This window comes from Marmota flaviventris, chromosome 9 (assembly GCF_047511675.1).
Source record: "Marmota flaviventris isolate mMarFla1 chromosome 9, mMarFla1.hap1, whole genome shotgun sequence".
NCBI classification, from domain to species: domain Eukaryota; kingdom Metazoa; phylum Chordata; class Mammalia; order Rodentia; family Sciuridae; genus Marmota; species Marmota flaviventris.
Window position 1 is genome coordinate 23,558,811 of NC_092506.1, and position 17,710 is coordinate 23,576,520.

Below are 17,710 nucleotides of genomic sequence, written 5' to 3' on the forward strand. Positions count from 1 at the left end.
TTCAGTGTGCCTGGTGCTATTTTTACTGACTAGGTTGTATGTTCTTTTACAGTGGGGCCCATAGCTTGAATTTTTGTTGTGTAGATAAATACTGAGTTATGTGCTAGACATTAAGCTCAGTGATGTGGGAAAGACGGTTTAATAGCTGAGAGAGAGTTACTTTACAAAATAAATATATATGGTTAAAAAATAAAGAAGGTGTTTAGCAAAATAGAGACAAAGCAGTGTGAGGGGTGAGTAGAGGAAGAATCGATTTTTCATTGGGAATATAAGCTTCCCCAACACAGAGTGATCGTATGGAGCCTTGGTTAGGATGTAAGGACACAAAGAGTAGGTGGAGGTTAAGATCTCATTGCACCTCATGGCCCATACATTGAGTGGCATATTTTCTGGGGAGGGGATTGGAAAACATTTTCTGTAGAGTTTGATAGTAAGTATTTTAGACCCTGAGGATGTTATGGTTTATTTCTGAGGTGTCCCCCAAAAGCTCATGTGTGGGACAAGGCAAGAAGGTTCTGAAGTGAAATGAGGATTATGAGAGTCTTAACCAGTGCATTAATCCACTTGAATGGATTAACTGCGTGGTAACTATAGGCAGGTAAGGTGTGGCTGGAGGACCTGGGTCCCTGGGAACATGCCTTTGGGGTTCACATTTTGTGTCTGGTGATGGAGCTCTCTCTGCCTCCCGATTGCCAGGTTCTGAGCTGCATTCCTGCTCCACGTCCTTCCACCTCGATGTTCTGCCTCCCCTTGAACCCAGAGCAATGGAACAGCCATCTATGGACTGAGACCTCTGAAGCCATGATGACTCCCCCAATAAACTTCTTTCTTTAAAATTGTTCTTGTCAGGTCTTTGTGTCCCACTGGTGAAAAAGGTGACTGAAACAGAGGACTATACAGGCCCTATTACCCAGTTCTGCCACTGTGGTATGAAAGCAGCCATAGACAATATGTAAATGAATGGGCATGGCTGTGTCCTCATAAAATTTTATTTACAAAACCAGGCTTGCAGGTCATAGTTTGCTGACCCCTGATTCAGGGTGTTACCTGATTGATTGAATCTGTAGTGTGATGTGATACACAAACTCACACACACGCACATTACGGTTTCAGCCGTCCTCTAAATTAATAGATATAAGAGAAGAAAAAAATTATTGAAATATTGATAAAAGTCATCTTCAATTCCTGAGACTACAAATATCATTTTTTTGGTCTACATTTTTTTGTTTTTCCAGATATTTTATAAGGACCATGGATCAACTTTACAATGACGTAGACAAAGCAAACGTATTTACAGAGCTGAAGTGGAGACAGCAGGCATGTTGCCCAGAGCCCAGCACACAGGTGCTCACCTGAGTTTGGTCCTTTGGCATCTTTTATGCAAATGTAAGGAAACTGCTCTCCTTGGAATGCCGGTTTAGCTGCCACAGACAAGCTTACTTTGAAACTGGGCTGCTGCTTCTGCTGCCCTCTGTCATCAGCTCCACAGAACCATTACGGTGTTCAAGAAACATTAAACAAAAAGGCTGCCTAGACTGAAGCAAAATTGATTTTCTGATTCTACCCTTCACCCGCTCTTTGTGGTCTCTAAACAGAGCTCCAGGCTTTTGAAAGCACTCTATGTGACATGCCCACAAGGCAGAGAGAAGATGGAATAATTGTGGACTTAGCCTTTACCCCAGATCACAGAGATGCCAATGAAATATAACCAAACAACAACAATCTGAGTATATGCGAGCTAGGAAAGAGACGTTAGGCTTTAAGTTCTGAGGTGACGGTGCTGCTAAGGCTAAGAGCTCAACTTCCTGGATACCTTCCTGCACTGTAGTTTTGCTGCTTCCTCTGCCTTCAATTTCACACTTAAAGGCAGGCACAGCTATCCCCATTTCCTAGGTAAGAAAAGGAGGCTCAGAGACTTATGGCAATTTGCTCAAGGTTAAAGTAAGTCTGTGCTGATGTCAGGATCTGAACCCAGATCTGCCTGACTCAAAGGTTGCTCTTTTCACTCTGCTCCCTATCAAGCCTGCCCTTTCTCTCAGAACAAGAGACATGTTCCCTGGATTGACTCTTTTGTTTTCTCCCAGCACTAGGGATTGAACCCAGGGCCTCGTACATGCTAGGTAAGTACTCTAACACTGAGCTACAACCCCAGTCTTTTTTATTTTTTATTTTTTATCTTGAGACAGGATCTTACTAAGTTGTCAAGATTGGCCCCCAGTTTGAGATCCTCCTGCCTCATATTCACAAGTAGCTGAGATTATAGGCATGCACCCCTGCACACAGCTAGATGACACTGAAACTGGATTTGAAATCTTAGGGCAGTATTATTTATAATTTCCCAGCACCTGGAAGAGGGTAGGGTAAACTCATAGCTATAGACAGTGTGATTTAACGCTGAGAGATGCCAGATCACATAAGGTTGGGAGTGGGATTTAGAGACATTGGATTGAGTTTAATTGTATCAAGATTATGGGCAAGAGAGAGAGAAATCCTCTAGAAGAAAATGATGGACTGCGTCACTTTTTTTTTTTTTTTGACTAAAGGTAATGTCAGTTTTCAGAGACATCAGTTAAGTCCTCGTCATAAGGCAGGAGAATGGCTACAGACAATTTTATTAGTTGAAGAAAAGCTTGGGATGGGCTTTGGAGTCAGATTGTCTTGGTTCAAAACCAAAATTGTTTTCAGTTATTATGTTTATCAATATGGGTTCTGTAGAGAAGTGTGTGTGTGTGTGTGTGTGTGTGTGTGTGTGTTCTCTCCTCTATATATATATGTTGCTTTCTGTGATTGTAGAGGTGGACAAGTGTAGATTCTGCAGAGAAAGTCAGAAGGTTATAGATCCAGAGAGCAACTGATATTGCAGCTCATATCTAAAGGAGTTTGGAAGCAGAATTCCTTTTTACTTGGGCATCTTTTTTCTCTTAAAAGGCCTTCAACTGATTAGATGAGGTTCATCCAAATTATAAAAGGTAGTCTGCTTCACTCAAAGTCTATTGATTTAAATGTAAATCTTACCTAAAAAATACTTTCAGAGAAACATCAAGACAGGTGATTTACCATATATTTGGGCATCATAGACTCGCCATGTTGACATATAAAATTTACCATCATACTACATGAACATCTCCAAGTAAATTAAATGCCCCATCCCTGTCTCCTTATCTGCTGAGTGGGGATAATCATAGTATCTTTAGTTATTGTGAAGCTTAAAGGATTTAATGCCTACACTTTTCATAGTGTTGGCACATGGCAAGCACTCAGTTGAGTTCAGCTAATGTCACTGCAGTGAGAGCGAAAGCTTTTTAAAAATATTTTCTGTGTTAAAAGCATCTTAGAAACATGAAGAATTGTATGCATTGCCTCAAAAATGCCCTCTTTCTCTTTTGAGGCAATATTGAAAATTACCATTTATTAAATCAGAAATAAACAAGAGCCCAGAAAGGTCAAGGGTGGAGTGGTTGGATCTAGGTTAAATCATGAGTCCAGCAGCAATAGGTCAGGGTTTTCAGCCTCTGTCAGGCACTTCCCATTAGAATGTCATCATTTATCATGTTCCATTTGCTTACAGATGGAGCTGTTTCCCCAGAGTGTTTTCCAAGAAATTTACATGCAAATTCCAGTAGTGAAGTGAAGCTCCTTTCACTGAGATCTGAAATGTCAAAGCAGGTGGAATGCTCAGAAGGTCAAACCACTCTCGAAGTTGAGAGCAATTTTGGGCTCCATGCTTTAATTTTGAGGATACAAGCTACCTCGCTTGTCATGATGGGGAAGAATGTGGTGGTGGGTTAGAGTGGGGACTTGAAGCCAGTGAGCTTAGCTTCAGATCCTGGCTGTGTGACTTTTTAAATTGCAATAATCTTAGGAAAGTTAGCTCACACCTGTGTGCCTGAGTTTCCTCAAGTATAAAAATGGAAATGATATTATAGTACCCATATGATGGATACTGCTATAGTTTGGATCTTGAATGACTCCCAAAGGCCCATTTAGGAGTTTTGGTTCCCAGGATGGTACCCTTGAGAAGTGTGAAGTCTTTAGGAGGTGGGGCCTAGTGGAAGGCCTTTTAGGTCATTGGGGGTGTTCTCCCAGGGTCATGGGACCCTGGCCCTTCTCTCACTTTCTTTTGCTTCTTGGTCATGAGGTGAGAGGTTTTCTACATCACAAATTCCTACCATGTTGTGCTGCTTCCTCAAAGGCCCAAAGCAATGGGGTCAGCTGATCATAGACTGGAACCTCCAAAATTGTAAGCAGAAATAAACATTTTCTCTTTGCAAATTGATCATCTTAGGTATTTTGTTATAGTGGTAGAAATCTGATTAACACAGGTAGCCTGTTGATACTGAAGCTATGCCTGTGGAGTAGTTAAGTAAAGAGAGCTTGGCTATTATTATCATCTTCATCACTGCCACTGCTGCCACCACTACTCAAATAGTATATTCCACATAATATTTATCAAACCTGATTTTTACTCTTCCAGAGTTAATGATGTAAACTGGAATTGATATTAGCAAGACTCTTTCAATGGGAAATAGCAACAATTCAATCCAAACTAATTCAAAACTGGTTTAAGGCAAAAGGGGTATTCTTAGCCTTGCCTGTAACACTGGTCTACATTCATTAAGAAGTCTCTCTGTTCTTTCTTAATTCCATTTTTCTCTGTGTCCCAGCTTCATTTTTTTTAAACCTGGCTTATTGTTGGAGTAATATGCATGTTCTCTGGAATCTCTGCTTTCATATGATGTATTTTCATGGCCAAAGTAGATGAGTGTCTTTTATCTTAGTTTTACTTTGAAAAATTCCAGGGAAGCACTCTGATTGGCTGGATTCCATGCCTTCACAGAATCTGGAGAGCTATTGGCCCAACCTGGTAATGTGCTAATCCCTGTGTAGACTGGGCACCATTTCTACAGAAATTATTAAATGTAACAGGGCCTTAGAAGTCAAGCCTCCTCAGTTCCTCAAAAGATTAGGCATGGAACCACTGTATGACCCAGCTGTATCTCCCTTCTTTATATTTATCCTGAAAAATTAAAGTCATCTTACTACAGTGATACATGCATGCCCATTTTCTATAACAGCATGATTCACAATAGCCAAACTATGGAACCAGCCTAGATGTCCATCAACAGATGAATGAATAAAGAAAATGTGACACACACACACACACACACACACACACACAATGGAGTTTTAGTAAGACATAAAGAAAAATAAAATTATGGCATTTTCAGGAAAATGGAAGGAACTAGAGACCATCATATTAACTGAAATAAGTCAAACTCACAAGGTCAAGGGTTCTGTTTTTTCTCATATGCAGAAGATAGGGAAAAAGATAAACAAATATGGGGGTGGATGTCCTAAAAAATCAAAAGGGAGATCAGATGAGGAAAGGGACAAAGCAGGGGAGATAAGGTGGGAGGGGGAAGTACTGGGGAATGACACTGGAGAAATTATATTATTATATTGTGTGCCTTTAGGAATATGTGACAACTAATTCCATCAATATGTACAACCATGATGCACCAATGAAAAATGTGGAAAAAATAATAATTCTCCTTGGTGCTATCCAAAACTCAAATTTGACAGGATTATTCATTCCAGTCAGATGTCTATGTTGTATAGTGATGTAATTCCTACTTTATTTTCTCTTTCCCCTACTTGCATGCCTATTTCATCCATGTGAGGTTGTGTGGAGATTCTCTACTGGGAAAAAATGATAGTTTCACAGAGTTTGGGGGGAAGAGTTGTAATGTATAATTTTAAAAGACTTCTTTAGGTTCTTAATTCATACTTGAGAGTTGGGGAAAAGGTTAGGGTGGAGGTGGAGTACCTCATCCATCACCATGTAGGGAATGAGAACCACTATAGTAGAGTCTCCTAAGGTAATGATTTTAATGCAAACCATCTGGGAAAAGACAAATGAGTTTTAATATAGACTGTGAATTATGGACTGTATTCTAAGAAATGCTACTTTGCAGTGAAGCATATAATTAAAAAATTAATAACAAGTACAGTAGTTCCAGGTATACCTTCTTAAGAATCAGCACTAACAAAGCTATAAACCTTTATGAAGATTATAAAAGTTGTTTGTAAAGAGTTTAATTCAGTGATTAGAACACTTCTTTCCTTTAGTAGGTTAAACGTTCCCTCTGAGATCTTGTTTAAACTTGAAATTTGCAGAGACAAAGAATTTTGAAGAAACTAGTGCTGAGTGAAGACATAAGACCAAGTTGGAAGGACTTGAGACTTTAGCATTTTTGGAAGTGGGTGAGGAAAGTAGGTTGGGGACCTCATGATTCAGTATTCAAAATTTCACATGTTTTTAGCCATAGTACTGTCACCTCATTTAAATCAGGTGTCTTCAAATTGAGTCTTTTCAAATCTGGGCCTCCAGACTGAATTTTTTTCTACAGGAGTGGTGAAAGAATATCACTTTGCTGGGATTCAAGAGATCCCCAGATTTAAATACTATTTGGTAAGGATATTCAAGAAACTTTGTTTTCTGAACTGTATGGACCTCTTCTTCTTTCAGAGGTAGGTGGTAATTCTTTTAATCATATAATTTGAGAACATTTTTACATATTTTAATATTATATACAAAAATTTTTTAAAAATTTATATGCAAAAATTTTATAACTACATAGAAGTTATAATTGGAGCAAACCATAGTTCATATAGTTCTATATTTGTACAAACACTTAGATTGCTCTTGTTTTTCACAAGTATGACAAACTATGTGGTGTGAACCCTTGTGGCTGCATTTTTGTGCATCTGATTATGTCCTCGTGATACAATATGACACTTCATAGATATTTGGTACATGTGTGGGAGGGAGTACTTTCATCTGTGTTCTTGGATCCCCTAGGGACAATCATTCTTTTCTGTCAGTTAAAAAAAAATAGATGAGAGTTTGAGAATCACGGCTATGTAAGACACACAAGAAATCATTTCAGAATTATGTATACTTCCTTTTGAAACATAAACCTTTGTGGATTTTTTTTGGTGTAAAAATTCTGACATTTTCAGAAAATATATCATGCTATTGAAGTCTAGAAGAGTAACCCCAAAGTCTTCTTGTGTAAAACTCTAATGTATTTTGAAAAATCATAAAGCCTTAGTTAAGGAAGCAAATATAGTGGTCATAATAGTAGAATAGATTGGATCAATGAACAGTTGCTCTGGATCTTAGACTTATTGGCATGGATCAAAGAGGTATGCATCCACTTATTTATCTCATTGAAGCAATACTTTCAGTTGATCATGTATTATGTGGCAAACACTGTTCTAGGATTTAAAAACTGAATAAAACAGACCTACTTCACATTTGCATGAAATGTACTATATAATCAGAGAGAAGTTGAGAAACAGCTGATATAAAATAATTCATTGCTCCTGGGTAAGGTTCTAATAGGAAAAGTTGAGCACCTCTAGCTTGAAAATCCAAGATCTATAATGCTTCAAACCCTGCACAAAACTGTTAAAAATGTATGAAAATATTTTCAATGTATGTATACAGGGTGTTTTTGAAACATAAGCAAATTTTGCATTTAGACTTGGTTCCCATCCCCATAATATCTCATTTGTATAAGCTATTCTGAAATCCAAAATAATATGAAACACTTAAGACTCTTGAGCATTTCAGAGGAGGGTTACTAAGGTTGTATGACATTATCATGATGCAGCCATCATTTATTGAATGCTACCATGAGCCAGACTATACTAAGTGCTCCAAATCTTGTCTAACCCAACTCTCAAAAGAAAACCTTAAAAGAAAACTGTGAGCCAGATTCTATTATAATTTACTCTTTTAGAAAGGAAAATAAGATTAGAGAGTTTAAGAGAGTTTTCTGAGGCCCACAATTAAGTTGCTTCGCTAGGTTCACTCTGATTGACCTTCAGACATGCCTGAACCACTGTCCTGCACTATCAGCTTCCCCGTTTGTAGGAAAACAACCAGAACGGGTCCAAATGCATGACATCCACTAGCAGAGAGAGAGAGAGAGAGAGAGAGAGAGAGAGAGAGAGATAGAGAAAGAGAGAGAGAGTTTCCCTCACAGTTCACACTAATCCATTATACCATTTTATCACTTGAATCCCATGGAATTTTATAGTGTAGACACCTCTTTCAAGTAAGACAAAAGAAGACCAGATTCTTATTGAATTTATATTTTGGAAAAAGATACATTGCTAGCCATTGAAACAGTGTTAAAAACTAAGAAGAATTATATCTGTTCTACAAATGAGGACACAGAGGCACAGGGGGACAAAAGAAAAGCTATTCTTTCCTTTCGTTTTCTTTTTTTTTCCATGTGGTTCCACATAGCAGAGGGTTTAGCCCTAAGTGTGTGTTTCAGCTTTTTTCACTGCTATGACTAAAGGACCTGACAAGAACAATTTTAGGGGAGGAAAAGTTTATTTGGGAGGTCATGGTTTCAGAGGTCTTAGTCCATAGACAGCCAACTCCATTCCTTGGAGCTCAAGGTGAGGCAGAATATCATGGTGGAAGAGTGTGGCAGAGGGAAACAGCTTACATGATGATCAGGCAGCAGAAAGAGGGACTCCACTTGCCAGATACAAAATATATACCCCAAAGCCACGCCCTGAATGCCCATGCCCTCCATTCACACACTACCAGCCTCCAGTCACCACCTAGTTAATCCCATCAAGGGATTAATCCCCAGTTGGGTTAAGGCTCTCATAATCCAATCATTCATCCTCTAATCCTTTTTGCATCGTCTCATGCATGAGCTTTTGGGGGACACCTCACAGCCAAGCCAGTGTGTTTGTCTCCAAACTCATCCATTCTTCCTACATATTAGTATTGGTAACTCAGAGAATACCTAAAAATTCATGGGTCTTAGAAATAAAAACAAGAACAACAACAACAAAAATCTGAAGGACTAAGTAGACCACCTGATAGAGTTGCTCTTCTTTATTTTGTCAGACAAGGGCAAATGGATGTGTTTCAACCCTTCATTATCCTCTAGAAGCTTTTAAAAATTCAGTCTGGCTTGTCATATTCATCAAGAAACTGCAAAAATAGGGTTTAGCTCATTTTACTGTTAAGTACACAGCTGGCTCAAATTGAGAGTATTTGTCAACGGGTCATTGTGATTTGAAAGTGGAGAGAGAAGACGCTTTGTGGTACTTAGAAATTTCATTAATTCCTTGGGTAGTGGAATCAGTGTGCTTATTAAACATCCCATTGACAGCAAGTTGGATGTGTTGGCTAATGCCTTGGAAACAGGATTGAAATTGAAAATGACCTTAACAATTTGAAGAAGTGGGAAGATAGAAAAAGGGTGAAATTCAATAGCTAGAAAAATTGATGGTGGAAAGAAACATCAATATGCTCTACTGTTTCATTAAATCTATCAAATGGAAGAATATCAGGGCTGCTGGCCCATGGTGATATCGCTGATGATGATGATTATTATTAAAAGTCACATCCTGAGTTTTCTAGGAGATTGCAGTAGAAATCAATGGAGGAATAATTGATTTCCCTGCTTGTGTGAAAGACAAGGTGATTTAAATGTTGGTAGAGATTTGCCTTGAATGGCAACATGCAAACGAGTTATGTTTAACCAAGTCCTACCAGCTATGGTATTTAAGTTGGATTCTCTGTTCCTTCCTTCCCAAAGTGAGTCATAGTTCTAGAGAATCTATCTCAAGATTGGACTTATGGAAAACAAAAGGCTGACGGTCCAAACTTGTGAGTGAGTCTCTCTTACCGTGTTGGGAGGTACACAATGAGAGTGTGCAATAATCAAGACACAGGTGGTAATTCATGCAGCACAATGATAAGCAATTGTATGCACCAGGCGTTTCTGACAGGTTGAGTAGCAATCTGGATTTGTGACTTTCTCTCCTCTGTATCTTTTTCCAACAATTGAGTTATATAGTAATCGTTCTCACTCTGTCTCTGTCTCACTCTCTTTCATCACCCCCCCCTATCCAGTCTCTTTCATATTCATTGATCTAAAAACTTCAGACAAGTTCCTAATCTGCAGGTCTACTCTCCCCCTCCCCATTTATAAAATAGATTTACTTGCTTGGATACCTACATATTTCAGAATTCTGAAGGGGAAGTATAAAGGCTCATTCCTATATAAAATTAGAGTGACGTATTAATGTAGCATGAAATGGGATCATCTTGTTCAACTCCTGCCTTCTGAACTCTGGATATATTTTGCTATTTTTCATTTGAGGTAGTACGTGTTTCTTTGCTGTAACTCATTTTGGAGGACATTTCACGTTTGAAGGCTAACGGGCACTTATAGCAGCCTGACTGTGTGTGTTCCAAACACAGATGCCTTTGGACAATTGCTCATGGAAAGAGGGGTTGCTGTACTTAAAGGTTTTAAAATGGCACAGTATGACAAGTTGAATAGAAACTTCAGCATCCTCAAAGTATCCAAGTTTCCTGTAGGGAATGAACTGAAGTCCTTTGACCACTGCCTGGTTATCTGATATCCAAAGGTACATTTTCTCTGTTTCAGAAGCACACACAACCTGTGTTTGTGTTTAGGAGAAGAGTTTAAAGCATAAATGGTACAGTGAGTGGCACAATTAGAGCTGCGGGGACAGAACATTTGCAAGATGAGTACACCACAGGCCCTTCATCCAGATTCATCAATTGCTATCATTTTCTATTTCCTGGTCCCTCTTACCCTCTCTCCTTTCCTCCCTCCCTCCCTTTTTCATCCTCTCTCTCTCTTTCCACACCCGATACACACACACCTTAGTCTGTTTTCTATCATTGTAACAATTACATGAGATAATCATCTTAGCAAGAAAAGAGGGTTTATTTTGTTTCACACTTTTGGAGGTTTCAGTTCCTGATTGGTTGACCTTGATGCTTTTGATCCTGTGGTGAAGCACACATCATGGTGGCAATGCTAGGAAACCCCAGTCACCTCATGGTCAAGTCATGGGCGGGGGAGAGAGAGAAAGAAAGAGAGAGAGGGAGAGGAAGAGAGAGAGAGAGAAAAAAAAAGGGGGGAGGGATGGAGAAAGGGAAGGAGAGGGATTCCACAATCCCCTTCAAGAGCAAACCCCAATGATGTAGGTACTACCTCCTGCTAGATTCCACCTAGACACCATCCCAGACCCCATCTCCTAAGGGCTCCACCACCTCCCAATAGTCTATAGGCTGGAGACCAAGCCTTTAACATGAGGGCCTTAGTGGACATTCAAGATCCAAACTCCAGCAACACATGTACACCACACACACTTCATTATTTGTGTGTGCTGAATCTTTTGAGAGTAAGTTGCAGACATCTTGGCATAAATGCTTCCAGGACTATATGCTAAGGACAACGACATTTCTGCATAACTATAATATACCAGTCATAAGCAGGAAATTCATCAGTAAAATGAATCTATTTCCAATACATAATCCATATTAAAATTTATCCAATGTCTCAATATTGTCTTATGTATTTTCCTCTGACCTATAATCCAGTCAAGGGTCATACATTGGCTTTTTGTTTTATGCCTCTCTGATTTCAACAGTTCCGTGTTCCCTAATATTTCTTTGTTTTTCATGTCTATGAGTCTCTTGAAGAGCCAATGCTGGTTGTTGGCAGATTTTTTTTTTTTTTAATGTGAATGTGTCTAACTATTTCCCTTTCAGTTAATTGCGCTGGCTGGAACATTTCACAGGTGACATGTCTGCAACTGACATCAGAAGGTCCCTTGGCCCAGTAATTGATAATATTAACTGGGACACTTGGTTAAGGTGATGTCTACAGATTTCTCCATTGTAAATATTCTTTATTCCAGGAGCATGGGCTTTGAAATCTGGAATGCCTGACTTTGCATCTTTGCTCTGTCTCTTACTTTCAGTCATTGAGAATTTGTCAAGTTATTCCATCATTTCTTTTAAATTTTTATCTGTAAGATGGGGCTAATCACTCTCCCCAGAAGGGCACCTGTAGGATCAGGTATTAAGACAAGTAGGCACTCTGCAAGTGGCAGTTTTTGTCATTTTGCTAGGAGAGCTCCGTAAGTTTTGGAGTTATAGAGATATAAGTTAAAATTTGGCCCCAGTCTTACTAAGTCCCCAAAAGCAAGTTACTTAAGTTTTCTAAAATATTTATCTTTTTAGTCAACAACCATAATATTCATGATTTTGATGAAAACTTTAAGAATGTTTTAGATTCTTTTCCCTTCCATTTTTATTTTATCAAAATACACATACTATAAAATTTATCATTTTGACCAATTTTAAACATACAGTCCAATACATTTATGCTGTGTGCATCTATCACCCCCATTCTTCTCCAAAGTTCTTTTCACCTTGAAAAAGAAGATGTACCCACTATGCAATAGCTCTCCATCGCCTGCTCCCCCAGGTCCTTGGCAACCACTCTCCTACTTCCCATCTCTGTGATTCTGAATACTTCAAGGACCTCAGACATCGGAACCATACAGGATTCACCTTTGTGTGACTGGCTTATTTCACTCAGCATAATATCCTCAGGGTTTATTCCCATTGTAGCATGTGTTGGAATTTCCTTCCTTGTTGAGGCTCATATTTTCAGTGTGCACGCATGCGCGTGCACACACACACACACACACACACACTCATATACACACACACACCACATTTGCTTACATCCGTCTTCCGTCAGTGGATACTTGGGTAGCTTCCATGTTTTAGCTACGAATAAATGCTGACATCAACCTGGGTGTACAGTTACTTAGGATTTTAAAACTTTGGTTTCTCTTACTGCTATCAGGGAGATCCTAATAGTATATCATTCAGAGGTCAGCAAATTTACTGAAAAGGGCCAGAGAGGAAATATATCGGACTTTGCTGGTCATTGGGTCTGTTTTCTTGTCACTGTTCTTCTCTACTCTTGTGTGTGAAATGGCCATGGATGACCTGTGAACACTGGGTGTGATTGTGTTCCAATAAAACTTTATTTATGGGCCCTTGAATTTGATTTCTTGATTTTCATTTGTCATGAAATGTGATTCTCTTGTTTTTTCTCGCATTTGTGTAAAAATATAAAAACTATTCTTAGCTCATGGGCTGTATAAGAATAGGTGTGTTTATCATACATTTTAAGCTGCAAAGGGTGTTGGTAACCTGGATAGACTTTGATCACGTTTTTAAAAAAATGTTATTTATTTATTTTTTGTGGTGCTGGAAATCGAAGCCAGGACCTTGTGCGTGCAAGTACTCTACCACTGAGCTACATTCCCATCCCTGAATAGATTGTTTTTTAAAGCTATGAGTCTTCTGTGCGTATGGATCTTTTTTTTTTCTTATGGATTAAAAATGTTTAAAAACATACTGGGCCTAGCTGAGGACTTTGGAGGGTGAAGACATCATGATCCTCTGAAAGCAAAATGTCAAAGATGCAGGCCTGACTTGTGATATGCCTTTGAGGGAGAAGAAACCACGGTGGCTTCCACTAGAGAGAACATAACTTAAAGATGGTCCAATATCAGTAACTCTTCTTTGTATGATGTGCCTCTAGATTGGAAGTTAGGGTCCTCAGCTACTCCTTTAGCTACAGAAGTCCATCCCCGCATGGTCATCTGTCAGATGTGCCTGGGGCATCTTATTTAATTCAAGCTGTGGAATTTCAGGTTTTCTGTTTCTCTCTGCTTTAATAATTCATTATTTAGATTGATCCAAATCAATTCCCTTATTTTTACCTTGAGCTTTTTTCTCATAAAATGGCAAAAAAATATATATTGTTTGTCCTCTTTCAGGATCAAATAGAGGGCTGGATAATAATCTGCACAGTACCAGTGAATAGTAATGTATATTGCCATTTATTTCCCTTAGTCATGAAATAAATAATTATCGCACACAGTGTAGGTACTGGTCACCCCCTCTGGAGTCAAGAAATAGAGCCGTGAGCACAGACAGTTCTCTAAACTCGGCTAAGTTGTTGCTCATTCATTTAACAAATATTAAATAATTTAATACTAGGTTTCAGTTCACTAACTGGAACTTCAAAATAGGTTCTGAAGGCTTGGGAAAGGATATGATATACTCAGTTTCACTGGATTTTTTTTTTCCATCAAGACAAGAAAAGGAATTTTATAGCCAAAGCAGAGATTTCTTTCAAATCTTTCGTTTTTGTTATTTTTGTGCTCTCTTGTCCTTTACAAGCACCTCTGAACAGTTCTCCTACTGTGTCTGTCGTGCAGAGAGAGCCAGTCTAGGTCTATCTGTAACCATTTCCCTGCATTCCCCTTGGACTTTATGCAGAGATATAAATCTCAGATAATGTGTCCGGGTTAGCAGAGTTACTTAAAAGAGTGGACGGTCCGTGTGGCACATTTATTAACATCATATATAACAGGGCTGTAACTGTACAGTAACTTCCTATTTAGTCAAAAAGGTGGGGGAAGAGGTGCTGCCAAGGTTTATGAAGCTGGCTCTGGACTGGCGAGGTGAGTTATGTACCCAAATAGCTCTTGTGTATCATAAGCTGGAAGCTAATAAACCATCTTTAAGCTGTACGCTGTCTCGCCATTAGAAGAAATGGATCTATTATTTCCTGTCTTTGGAATGGCATGATAATGACTCTATGAAAAGGAAAAAAAAAAAAAAAAAAAACCACCAAAAAAGCCCCATGCAGCTTCCTGGCTGCTTCTGAACAAAAGCTTCCTTTCCATGTGGGACATGAGGCAGGTCATTTAGCAAAATTCTTTTTAGGTTGGGTGGGAGCTGGTGAGATGGCGGTGCTAAATTGGTTATAGATCATAAATTGTCACTTCCGTTCTCAATGACAAGAGCCCTTGGCTCTCTAGCTTAGTTAATTGAAGTCGTGGGCTTCATGGGGCTGTGAAGCCCTCATTATAGCACAGTCCATCCTGCAGTGACCTGTTTACACAACTGCCTTCCTCCCTGCACTGTGACTGCTTTGAAGGTATGCACCAGTCTTATTCAACTTTGTGCTCCTGCTCATGTTTACAAAACCTTAATATGTTTTTAAAAAAATCACCACCACCACCACCAACAAAAAACTTTGCAACTTATCCTAGATGTGCTTTTAATTGTCTCTCCCCTAACCCCAGTGGTTGTAGGGGAAACAGAAAGATGAATCTATATGAATTACCTCCAACTAAATTTGTATTTACCAGCAAAACTTTTACAAAGAGAAGAGTCAGAGTCCTTGGAAGGCACCAAGAAAATGGGGAGCTGATCATTGTTCCTGTAATAGTAAGTGCTAGTTTAGTTTAAAAAAAACCCTAGAAAGGTGACTTATACATTCCATTAGTAAAGGAAATTCACAGGGTCCCTGGACCAAGCTCCTGGATTCTCATACCCAACCATCAGATTTCTTCTTTCTTTCCAGGATATGGGCTTTAGAGAAACAGTTTCCTATACTGTACTCAATTGTACTGGGGAAAATCATGTCATGATGCATGAGGCAGCAGAAGATTCCATATAATGAAATAAGGAGGACTTGTTCATATCAAGGATGGATTTTTTTGTACTATAAGACCATTTCCAAGAAGTTCCCTTGAAATAATTCCCATAGCATTGTTACAATATGGCTTGATTTAACACAGTTAAATTACATATAATTATCCCAACTAATCAAGAAACACTTATTATGTTCCATAGTGTAATGCCCAAATAATTTATAACCATTTTCTCAAATAACAAAAGAATAATATTATAACTCAGACTCTATTCCACCAAATCAATGTCCAGTGGCTTCTAGTTGAAGAATGAATCTTCATCGTCTGGGAGCTCGGCATCACTCCATGAATGCTGCTTTCTTTGCCTTTTTCGCTCAAATCTGGACACATGTGTAAGATCATCTATATGGATGGATCCTGTCGTATGCCAAGAGTGATAAAATATCACTGGAGCTTCTGTTGAGGTATGCTAATGCAGAGAAACATTTTTGGAATGATTTCTCAAGTACTAGAAGAAAGACAGTGAAGAGGAAAATGCAAGGATAGGGAGCACCAGCCAGGAAGGGAGCCAGTTTCCATCATTATCTCGGGGAGTTGTTGAGACTGCATTTTGAGGTTAGAGACTTTGCTAGTGAGTAAAACATTTAGTGATTTTATTCAGAATGACTTTCTGCTGAAACTTTCTTTTCACATGACACTCAGGATGCCCTGCTCTTTTCTTTTCCCTTTGTAAATTGGTTAACAAGTGCTCAGCAGCTGGTATTTTCTAGAACCATGGCAAAGGCGAGCAGTGAGGTTCTCGTGTTCAGGCATCATGGCCAAGTTTTCTACACTTGGAGTGCAGAGGGAGACTTCCGGAATGCTAACAGATTCATTCAGTCTTATTTGAAAAATCCCTTAAAGGAAAGAGTGAACATGTTTCTTTCTGGTTGGGAATATTATAGAACGATTCATGTCTAGAGAAGGAACTAATGCTAGATAAGTCCCAAACTCCTTCAAGCTAGGACAAACATTTAGATGGTCCCCCTCCTGCTAACTTTCAAATGCAGCCAGAGCTGATTCTTCAGCAGGCTGGGAGGTTGCTGTGTTGCAGAGTAGTCAAAGGTCAATAGTAATATCAGATATGAAAGAAGTGAGGTAGCCTGGAGTGGTGTGGGGAGCTTCTTCTGAGGCCAGGGAAAGGATGCAAACTGGTAAATTCTGTGAAAAGTGATGGGGTGGGATGTGACACCTGCATTCTTGCAGCATACCAGGTCACTAGCTGTGCTCATTGAGCAATAACTAGAAGGACAGCACATGGCTGTCAGCTTTCTGGCTTTGATGATGACTTCTACGTCCAAGTTTAGAATAAGAGCACAGGTATTACCCACAATCAAGGAACTGTGTAGATATGGGCAAAGCAGCATGTTGTCAGGCTACTGTGGGTTGAAAACCAAAGGGACTTTTCCATTAACCTGTACAGTATAAGAACTTCCAGATTCTTATATGTTACTAGGAAGGTACAGGACTCCCCCAGTCCTTCTTTCCTGATCAACTGAAATTACATTTTCCTCTAACTAAGAATATTTAATTTAAGATAAATAAGCAAATAGAAAATTTCTTACCCTCATATTTGAATCAAATTCATGTCTACTATTCAATGGAAAGCCAAAAAGACGGGTATCAATAGATTATTTGATTCTTTGCATTATTCATAATTAGCAATTTATAAAAAAAAACCAATGAGCACAATCCCTTCATAAAATTAAGATTAAAATATTACTTTATAAAGTTGTAAGAATTCAAAGAAATTAGAAACACCATAAAAGTGATTAAGGCAATGCCAACACATAAAAGATACTCAATAAACTGAAGTTATTCAACACACTTATGCATATTTATTTTATTGTATTTTTTTAATTTAGGAACTGATACATAAAGTATGGAAGAAAACCTTACAACAAATTGTGCCCTACAGCTTATTTTGCATACTAAATTAATTGTTTATATGAAAATCTGATGAACAAAGTAATGTGAATTTTCTTCTTTAGCTGAATAATTCAGATGCATTCTCTTTACCAGCTGCCTGCCTTTTCTCTTAGTTAGGGCTTCGTGTTTTATTTGTGGGGAAATAAGATCTTGGCTTTTGTTTTTTAATGGTCTTCATGAATATGCCATGAGTACTGTAATAATGCCTTACAAAAACACTCAGTCTTTTCCTTAGTCTGAAGCTCTGAATTCTGTATAGGCTGAGTTGACCAAACTTGGATTTGGGTTTTGCCAAGACTAGAAATTAATATTCTGATCCTGTTTCTTCTACAAAGAATGATTGGATGTA